Genomic DNA, 11128 nt, shown 5'->3' with positions numbered 1-11128 from the left:
AATTGCAAATTTTCAGTCACAAGACAAAATTTCCTAACTCAGCAATTTGTTGTTGATAGTCAAAAGTGGATTTGATTAATTTACAGATAGCTACTTGCCGATGAAGGAGATATATTATCCCTACATCTAACTTTATAATTCCCAAATCAATTCAGATTTCAGCAATTTCTACTGTCTAGATTATGTCAACTGGCAAATATTATCGCTGAAGTAGCATTTTCTCTTCTATATCACACCAGAATTGGCAAAGATATCTATTAAATATATTATTATTATTATTATTATTATTATTATTATTATTATTATTATTATTATTATTATTATTATTATTATTATTATTATTATTATTTTGACCTTATTTTGAAAAAGCATTTGACAAAGTTAAAAGAAACATATTATTTAACATGTTAAAAGAAAGACAAATACCAAATAATATCCTAAAAGCTATCACAAGTATATATGTAAATAATCAAATACAAATAACATTAAATCACGAGCTATCATATATGAGAGAGATAAACCAAGGGGTACTACAGGGGTATCCTCCACTCAGCAACTCTTTTTAATATTTACTTAAATGAAATAATAATAAAATGGAATAAAAATTTACATTAAGGGATTAAACTTTCTCCTACAGTGAACTTAAACACTCTCCTTTTTGCCGACGACGACCAAATAATAATTACAAATTCTGAAGATAGCTTGCTGAAAGCTATTTGAGATCTAAATGAGATAGCCAAAGATTATGGTACGATAATATCAACAGAAAAACTAAAAACTATGGCCTTTAAAGGACAAGATCCAGCAAGCACTAAAATTGTAATAGATGTAATAGATACAAGATCATAGAACAAGTGAATTCAATTAACTACCTAGGATGTATGATCACATATAAAAATGAAAAAGATATAAACGTAAAAATTGCAAAATATTTTAAAATAACAGGTGTAATTAACGCTATATTTAAACCAAACCTACTTCAAAAACAAACCAGACTAAAAGTATACAATACATTACCCCTACCAGTCTTAATGTATGGAAGCAAAATCTGGACAATAAAACAAAGAGACAAACAAAGATTAATAACAGCAGAAATGAAATTTATGAGAAAAACTGCAAAGTATACACTATTTGATCGCAAAAGAAACGAAGAAATTATGAAAGAATTAAACCAAGAACCATTAATAAAAAAAATTAAAAAATATAAACATAAATGGATGTAACACATTCAAAGAATGAAAACAGAAAGATTACCAAAACAAGCCATATAGTACAAGCCATTAAGAAAAAGAAAACCAGGACGTCCTCTTAAACGATTCGACGATGACTTCTAAGGCCGGAACAGGCCATGCTAGGCCTAAATCCTTGATATGCATGATGATGATTATAATTACTAACTAAAGTTAGATAGGGCTAAACGGCCTCGCCTACTCCCTATACGGGAATAAATAGGCGTAAGCTGATTTCTTTTTTTTTTCCTTCTCATTATTAATGTGGTATGCTAAACCTGATTTGTACTCCCCTCTTTTCTCGACGTATTTTACGAGGGTGGTAGGAAAATTTCTCAGCCTAACAATGAAAAAACAAATTAATAATTTCAAAATTATATTTATTTTTCAACATAATCTCCTATAAGACTAACACATTTATTAATCCCGTCCCTGCAGTGGTTCTTAGTAAGATTTGCAAAATACCCCTCTAAACTTAACTGCAAAATATGAAAAACGCTGACCAGCGACGAACAGTTTTAGTTTTGGGAATAGATAGAAGTCAGGCAGACAAATCTGAGGAACAGGGTGGATGTTCCAACAATTCATAGTGCAGATGCCTTAATTTACCAATTTCCAAAACACCTTTATGTGCAGGTACGTTGTACTGATGAAAGATGATTTTTTTTTCATCTGCAAACTGAGTTTTTTCTCACAATTTTTTTTTGTCTAGTCTTGTTAAAAGTTCGGAATAATATTCCTCGGTTATTGTTTTCCTTTTCAAGATAATTAATAAACAAAATATATTTCGCATCCCAAAACACATGCTATGACCTGTCCTGCTGATGGAACCGACTTTATCTTCTTTGGCGCTGAACAGCCAGCTTCTGTCCACTGTTTTGACTGCTGTTTGGATTCTGCTGTATCCACTGAGCTACAGAGGGAGCCTGTGTAGCTCAGTAGATGTGGAGCATGCACACCACGGTGCTTGACTGCACAAAGGAAGATTGTTTCGAATCTAGTCGTCGACTAGCGGAAATTTTTCTAACCCTTTTTCGACCGGTTTCCGAGTTAGTAGATCTCTGGCACGGGCAAGCCGGTTTTTTCTCCCAGAAACTCGGGTTTTTCGTTCCGTAAACTCAAGAAAATCGACCGTAGAACCCACATTATTTCAGACATTAAATATATTGTGGTAGGTTAGGGACCACGAGATGGCGGCACTTGTTGAGCCGTCTCGCGGAGATGCCAGTGGAGATTGAACCGCCCACTCAGTCTCCAAAAGTTAGATAGGGCTAAACGGCCTCACCTACTCCTATATACAGGAATAAAAAAAAGTTGTTAGCTGATTTATTTATTTATTTATTTTATTTGGTTTCTGCTGTGTAATGGTGAATGCAAGTCATCCATAGTAATAAATCGATGCGCAAAATCAGTTTTATTCTTGTCGAAACGCTTTAAGCACTGTTCAGAGATTTCATGCGAGTGCATTTTTGATCTGCTGTGAGCAAGTACTGCACGCATCTTGCGTAATGCTTTTTTATTTGCAATTCTTCATGCAAAATATATCCTACACGTTCTTTTGAAATGCCTATAGTCTCAGCAATATCAAGTACTTTGACTCGCTGGCCATCCAATACTATATCGTGCACTTGATCAATGATTTCTGGTGTTGTTACACTTTTTGGAAGTCCTTCATATGGATCATCTTCGAGGCTGGTACGCCAACGTTTTAACTCGGCAACCCATTTTTTAATTGTCGAAAACGAAGGAGAAGAGTGCCCATAAACTGTTATGAACTTCGAGTGAATTTCATTTGGCGTTAAACCTTCTTTTACAAAGAATTTTATAACCACACGATACTCAATTTTATCCATTTCCATTTCATATCCATTTCAAGTGATACGATACAGACAAAACTTTTGTTTCAGACAGCTGTATAAAACAAACTACTTGATAGAATGACTTGCAATTTCACATGGATGCTTATGACAGATATACCAACATAGAAAAAAAATTTACCGATATTGTTGCAATCTATGGTCGAAGCCGAGAACTTTTCTGGCCACCCTCGTACATGCTCAGACATGTCTGAGCGTAAAAGACGTCGGGAGCACAAATCAGGTTTAGCATTCCATACATCCACTACTGGCCATCAAGTACTCTGGCAAAAGACAAACATGTCATACATTGATAATAATTGTATCACCAGAAAATTTAAAGAAGCCGCACAAATGCTTAGGATCCGTACACAATGCAATAAAATTCAAGGCTTGATATTACTTCAGGTGTGGTCTCAAATCATCAAAAATTTATGTGCCACGTACTAAGGATATAGCACACGTAAAGCACAGACCGTTACAACAACTAGCAATGCCTAGGCACGCATACAGTAACGTATATATGATCTGTATTCTGGTTTCTCAATTATTTAATAGTTGTTCAGTTATTAAAAACATCTAATATGTGTAATTAATTATCAATAAGCTTTTGTTGTGTAAATCGTTTATGTACCATAAATCCTCATGTCTTAGGACGCACAAAACTTGTCGGATTGTTAATTGTTTATTTTTAATAACCTCTTTATAATAATATGTTATCTCAATACCGAAAACTACCTATAGAACTGCTTAACCACAGAAATCTACGTTTATTCTGCAAATTATCCTGAGTTTTTCATAATTGCCAGCCTTATTGTTCCTCATTTATCCCTTTTTCACAGGAGCCCTGATATGGTTAGGCACTATCCAGACGGTCATATCATGGTTATTCTCATCAACTTGAGGAAGATTTAACACATCGTTTATAAGAACATCGTGTGATAAGATTATAATATCCAAGTCCCTTGATCCACGTGTGTCCTATGCTGCATACTGGTTAAAGCAGTTCTCTCAAAAAAATTGCAAGAATTCATTTTGTTTGTTTCCAGATGCATCTCTTCATTCCAATCTATATTACCATAATTGAAATCACCCATAGTGATTATTATCTTCTTATTTGTCAGGCTAATTTTCATATAGATTGCTCTCTCATTGCCCACATTACCAGGTGTATAACAGCACCCAACGAAATATCTCATCTGTCTTTCTCTATTTCACTCCAACTGTCTCATAACCACTTTCACTATTTGACCTGGTATCTTCACCTTAAATAAATATAACTCTTCTGCTACTATTAAGAGCACTCCTGCTTTTTTTCTTTTCTGTCTATATTCATGAAAAATATCTTAACCGCCCATATTTATTCTTTTCAGGATATCATCCTCATCCAACCAATTGTCACTTATTCCGATAATTTTTTGGCGAATAAACTCGCTGAATACAACAATTTGACTTCTCTTATTTCAGATACTTTCGGCATTAGTGTGCAAACATAATAGACCATTGCATTCGTGATCTTTGCTCGCTACCTCAACTCATCACGATAACACCTGGACAACACACTGAATAACTTTCTGCCACTCTATTATCCTTCATTCTCCACCACAAGATCCTTATATCCAGACTGGCAATTTCGCTCCTTTGTTCCCGTCCACATCATTCCTTCCCATTACTAATACCAATTCGTTGGGTCGCTTATTCCTCATTGCCAATCCTCAATCACTTTGCCATTCTATCTTTGGGAAAACGAACTTTGTGCACTTTCGTAGGTGAACTGATGGTTAGTGATGAAAAATAGAACTATTTGGAACACGACTGCTATAGTATAAAACAGAGCGTTATATTAGGGTTTTTCCGTAGTTTCTAATGACAACCAATTGAGACAGCTGTCACGCAATGTGTAACACAATGCACTAACTGCCAGGCAGATCTCGTGTCTTTAAAATAGTTCAAGTCAAGGCAACTTCGATGTAGAGAATTGAATTATCATAAGCTCTGTAATCTATTCTCGAATCTTTCTTGAAGTTTCTATAGTTCCGAAATGAATTAATTAGGGGTGTAGCCGGGCCAGGGAGCGCTAGTGCGACGCCCTGGTAGTTTTTTAAAACTATCAACATTTTTAAATTCATTATAATAATGAGACTTATAATGCATTTGCAGCTTTCGGCCAAAAAATACCAGCTTGCCGCTCTTGTCAATTTCGTTTCAGAAAACAAGGCAATCTCTCTGCCATATGGCCGTCGCAATAATAATAATAATAATAATAATAATAATAATAATAATAATAATAATAATAATAATAATAATAATAATGCCGCACTTCGTGATCTGGATTTTTGTTTCCAAGGTAGAGCCATGGCACTATTTTTTTTAGGACTACACCCTTGGAATTAAGGACGGATTTATAACATCCCCTGTTTCTGTTAATTTATAATCGCCGAAATTAAGCCTTTTAGGCTCTTCTTCAATAATTATACAAAACAATATATTTTTGTTTCAGTTACATAGTGGGTGTGGAAACGCAGGAGAAGACTTTCGAATTTAAGCTGTTCTTAATTTCTTATTTATTTATTTTTCTTTTTTCTTTTCTTTTTTTTTGAGTTTCTAAAGTTTTCATGAATTTATCGGATATCTAGTGTAGTATAGGTGTCACTTATGAAGTATTATGTATTTTTGAGTGTGACATCATAACTTTGTTTTAGTGCATCGTTGGTGGGTTAAGGATTATGCAGATTTCTTTTTCTATATAAACAAAATTAATTAGGCATATACCATAACTAATAAATACTGAGGTGCAAAAGCAAGAGTATATCTGTTAAGATCAGTTTATTCAAATCATATTCCTGGATTTGGTATCCTACAGCTGGTGTTGAATCAAGTACCCCTGATGATATACGTATGTATATTGTGAAGGGAAAAAAAAAAATTCTGGCGAGACTGTGATAAATCATGATAAAATAAATAAAGGCCGTATAATTTCCACCCAACTTGGGATTTCATTTGCGGCGAAGAATTGTGCGAATATGAATTACGTCATAATATTCTGAAGAACGTTCTGAGTTGTCCGAAAAGGTTAGGACTTTATCGCTAAATATTGCTTATTTGAACGGTAACATTTGAGGTTGCAAAGTAACAAAATTATCATGAAAATTACTACATATATCATTAATTATATAATTGATAACACATTCTAGAGTCTAAATATATCTATGTAATTTTATAGTTTCTCTCTCTCTCTATATATATATATAATGCTTTGGAAGAATATTTGAGCATTGAATAATTTTCTTATATATATAATATAAATAATCGCAATATGAATTACTATTTATCGCGAACTCATTTATACAGAGTTCAAGGGATCTACACTTACAAAGTTTGTAAACCAGATCTGTCTTGAAGTTTCCTGGAAGCCAGTTTACTTTTCTCTGACATGCTATTGAACCTATCAGGAGATGAAGAAGTCTGTCAAAAATTTATTTAAACTGGACCATATTCTTTTGTACATTTATTTAATGTTTACTTAAGACTTATTCAACAATAATAATTTGAGGATAAGCCATGAGAAAATAGCCATATAATTAATGTGAAAAACAAAACATATATGTATATAAAATAATAACATTACTGTGAAATCTCACTAACTGTCCTCTAGTATATGCAGACAGTACACACACACACAAAAAAAAAGAAAACCATTACATTAACAAATTCGTATAATTTATAATCATCTGTATGCTGCAATAACTAACATGTATCAAAATAACCAAATAGCTATAAGAATTAATGAAAATGTTACATAATGAAAAATCAATAAGCAGATGGGTCTGCCAAGGATGCTCAAAGTCACTACTCTTGTTTAATATCTATATAGATTGAATAGTGAATAAATGGAAGGAAATCATAAATTCAGCATTTAAACTAGATCACAGAACTATACATAATACTTTGTTTGCAGATGACAATAATCATAGCAAGAAGCAAAGATGACATCCACAGATCATCGCAAAACAAAAATCATGGCTAAGGACCATCTCTAGTCAGAAATAAAATCATGACTGAAAATAAAATTTCAGAACAAATTAACTGCTTCAAATACCTTGGATGTGTTATATCATTCACAAAAGAAGCTGAAAGTGATATCAAAATTTCAAGCTTTCTAAAGATAACTGGAATGATCAGTAATATTTTCAAAGCTAACCAAGTTCAAAAGCACACAAGAATAAGAGTTTATAAAGTTTTGGAGACCTGCTCTGCTGTACAGAAGTTAATTATGGACCATAAAAGCTGCAGAAGAAAAAAGAATAGAAACTGGAGAATTGAAAATTGAAATTCCTTCAAAGGACAACAGGCTATACTCTCTGGGACCAAAAAAAAAAAAAAAAAAACAGAATACATAAAGTACTAAAAATAGACTAAGTATTGGACAAGGTATATGAATATTGAAAGAACTTCTATATCCTCCAGCTACCTAAGTTGGAGGATATAGAAGTCAGGAACAACCAAGGAAAAGATGGATTTTATTTACACATTTGGGTTTACATACATTCTTAATTTATAATGTCTATAATAGCATAGACATTATAAATTGAGATATCATTTCTAAAATATGAACTCATCTTCCAAATCAGTCTGTTGGCAGTTCAATATTTTGACGTCTTGCATTGTGGGCCTATAAAGTACTTCTATCATTCCATCTCTGTTATGTTCTTCCACTCAGTGTTTCTTGCCATTTTTGCTTCACATACCTGGTTTGCTAATCTTTCATTTGCTATCCTGTTGAAATGCCTGTACCATTAAGATTAGCTTTGTGTATGCTTTCTTCACTGTTAATGATATCAAGTTTCTTTTTAATATTGTCATTGATATTATCTGTTATTCCTTTGATTTTCCTCAAAACTCATAAAGCCTGTGGATCTTCAGTCAGTTATTTTATTCTACCCTCAGATCTGTTAGTTAAAATTGTTTTGTGCTCGTTTTGTGTTTTGGCTAATTTACCCATGATTCTGAATATTTAGCTGCCTCTTCTGCAGACCAGTTTTGCTTATTCTGTTATTTCCATATTCAGTTTACTATCCTCACTTAAACTGTGGTTTAAATGCTGAAATATTTTACTTGTTCTGTTGATTCTCTATTCAGAATGTTTTTGTTTTCATTGCTAATTTTTATCAGAGTTCTTAATGCAGGTATTTGGTTTAGTTAGAAAAGAATCTGAACACTTATGTTGGATTTTAGTTGCTTTAAGCATTCACAGGATTTTGTTGTCAAGTGTCATTTTCATCTATTTATTTATCTCTTTGGCTGCTCTCTTGATTTCTACATAACTCAGGCTCAGCCAGTCCTTTGTCTTGTAAGACAAAATTTACTTGGAAAGGTTTGGCAGTATGCTGACTGTTTTTAAACCACTACCAACAGACTTCCTTATTTTGTGAGGGAAAAAAAAAAATTCACTTAAACTCTCAAAAGTGTGTTACAAATATATGATGATATATTTAGCTGCATGCCTTTCACAGTCTCACCACATTCCTCAGCAATCTCATAACAGACATCATAGAATACAATTAAATAGAGAAAAATGGCCTCCCTTCCATTTCTACACATATTTGTCTCTTCTGTCAGGAGCAGTCTTTTTCACAGGGTACTGTAAACCAACACACATAGGGTTATACACTAATGTGTGGTTGCATCATCATCCTTCCCATAAACGTGTGTGATTAGCTTGGTTTATTTGGATTTATGGCTGAAGCTACTTTGATTATGAGGCCCATGTGGTATGTCTTAATTTCACATATTCTAATGGGTGGTTTGCCTGCTTTGCAGGATGAAAAATCCAAGTTTAAGAGTGGAAAACTCCTGCAACCCCATATTAGACTAGCTAACTCACCTTCAGTTGAAAAGCCTTGATAAAGGTTCTTTGTGTTCATAATAGGTGACATTCAAACCCAGGTCTTTCCAACCAAAGGACTTCATAGAAACTGACTGAGATACAGAAGCCCATGAAATTAGCACCCTGAAATACATGACTAGATCTATGTGCTCTTCTAACTCAGCACTGCAACAGAAGTTGATTATACTGGAAAAGGCATTTCTCATCAGTTGCTGTTAAAGCAGCATTATTAAATCGGCCTTTAAATTAATAATAATAATGGTGGAGAGGATCCATAGGCGAGTGACCAAGATGATAGCTGGTTTATGGAATGAACCTATGAAACTGGTTGATATGTGGAAAAGAGGTGATATGATTGAGACATACAAATTACTGAAGGGTTTTACAAGATTCATTCAAAGGAAATTTTTCAGAACAGGTCTGGTATTGGGAGAACTAGGGGGCCATCCATAGAAACTGAGTAAGAACTGTGTTAGAACTATGTTTTTTGCTTGGAAAGTAGTGAATGAGTGGAATAGGTTGCCAGAGTTTGTTGTGAGTACCATGACTGTGAATGAGTTCAAAGCAGAGTTATGATAGATACTATGCAAATGTTGGATAGTTCTTGACATGATGTTCAGGGCCTCCCTCGATGAGTCTAAGGACTCCTTGCCTGTAATAATAATAACAAAAGTTATGATACCACCCAAAATCCAAGGGTAAGTTGTTTGATGATCGATTATCACGGCAAAGGGAAAACTGGAAAATTCTGGATAATGTGTAAGATATATCTTCAAAACATCTGAAATATATGCAAAATGTTATAGTATAACATAAAAACAACCTGCAGACCACCTTTATAATTGATGAACTGGCTTAAGGTCACTGCCAAAGGTCTTTTCCACTCCTTTAGAGCACTTAACATTTATTGTACTCACACCCTGCAATGCTATGAACAGAGTGGTTGAATATCAAGATCCACAGAGCACAAATGTTATGTTGTTTAAGCTAGTTTTAGCCAGTCAAGTTTTTCAGATGATAAATCCTGATATAAAAAATATATTAGAAGAGCATCAAGTAGGACACTGTACAAAACTGCATATAGATGGAAAGATCTTCAAAGAAGTATCAGAGACAGTCAGAAACTTACCCTTAAATGGCTGGTTAAAGATAACAAACATTTCGACAATGATCCTACAGCTACAATTCAACTTTATTAAAAAATATATATATATATTACGTAATACTTCCAGGGAGTCCATAGACTCATTGAAGGAGGGCACCTACTCTACAACTCTCTATCTCCACCACTCAATCCACCAACTACAACGAACAGCAACTACCATCATCATCTACACCAGTGATGGCGAACCTTTTTATGTCCATGTGCCAAAAGTTTACAAATCGAGTTGCTGACGTGCCGGTGCCTGCCAAAATTTTGCAAATCAAGTTGCTGACATTCCCAGCATATCAGCAACTAATTAATACAACACTAATTAATTAATTAACATTAATTAATACAAAATTAATTGTAGAATTTTATTGAGACGAGTTTAAAAATTGACATAGAATTTCATAAAAATGAACTCATAATTTGACATACACATTGTCGTATACAAATCAGTATCAACCTAATATCAATTTATTAATTTATCAATATATCAATTTATTAATGAGATTTTTGCTGTTGTACATTAGATGCCAAATGCTTTATATCAGGTTCATATTTTGTACTTTTAGTAATACACACGTGGAACTAGCTTCATAAGTCATTCTATTTCTTAAACTGTCTTTTATAAAATTCATTTCGAAGAATGACTCACAAGCATATGTAGAGGAAAAAATTGATAATATAGCCATCGCTAATGTTTTTAAACAACAAAAGGTTTCAGGAATGGCATTCCAAGTTCTCAATATAACCTCTTGTGCATTCTTTTTAATTGCGCCCAATAACCTATCATTTTCCATTATTTCCAAGTCATTTCTCAAATTGATAAATGTTTGTTTCCATATAGAACTAGATTGAAAATCGATTAGTTGCATTTCTATATCTTCCAAATTCAGCCACTCAAAAATCTCCAAATTGAGTTTATTTGTTGATGTTGTGTCCGGATTCAAAATAAATTTTGATGTCCGCAAATTGCCTGAACTGCATAAATCTTGAAGAAAATTCATTG

At 33.5% G+C, this 11128-nt stretch overlaps 1 protein-coding gene across 2 annotated transcripts in view; it reads left to right on the top strand.

Moving 5' to 3' along the window:
• Window positions 1-5723: 5723 nt before the first annotated feature.
• LOC150110374 (UBX domain-containing protein 4) overlaps window positions 5724-11128 on the top strand; it is a 202467-nt gene continuing 197062 nt past the window's right edge. The window contains exon 1 of one of the 2 annotated variants that reach the window (XM_090399088.1): window positions 5724-6157. The gene's annotated coding sequence lies outside the window, so the exon portion shown is untranslated. The remainder of the gene's footprint in view (window positions 6158-11128) is intronic. The other variant, XM_090399098.1, reaches the window with a different exon arrangement.

This window comes from Typopeltis vanoorti, chromosome 1, assembly GCF_054136105.1.
Source record: "Typopeltis vanoorti isolate ZY-2024b chromosome 1, IOZ_Tvanoo_1.0, whole genome shotgun sequence".
NCBI lineage: Eukaryota > Metazoa > Arthropoda > Arachnida > Uropygi > Thelyphonidae > Typopeltis > Typopeltis vanoorti.
This window is presented reverse-complemented; position numbering and strand designations above follow the sequence as displayed.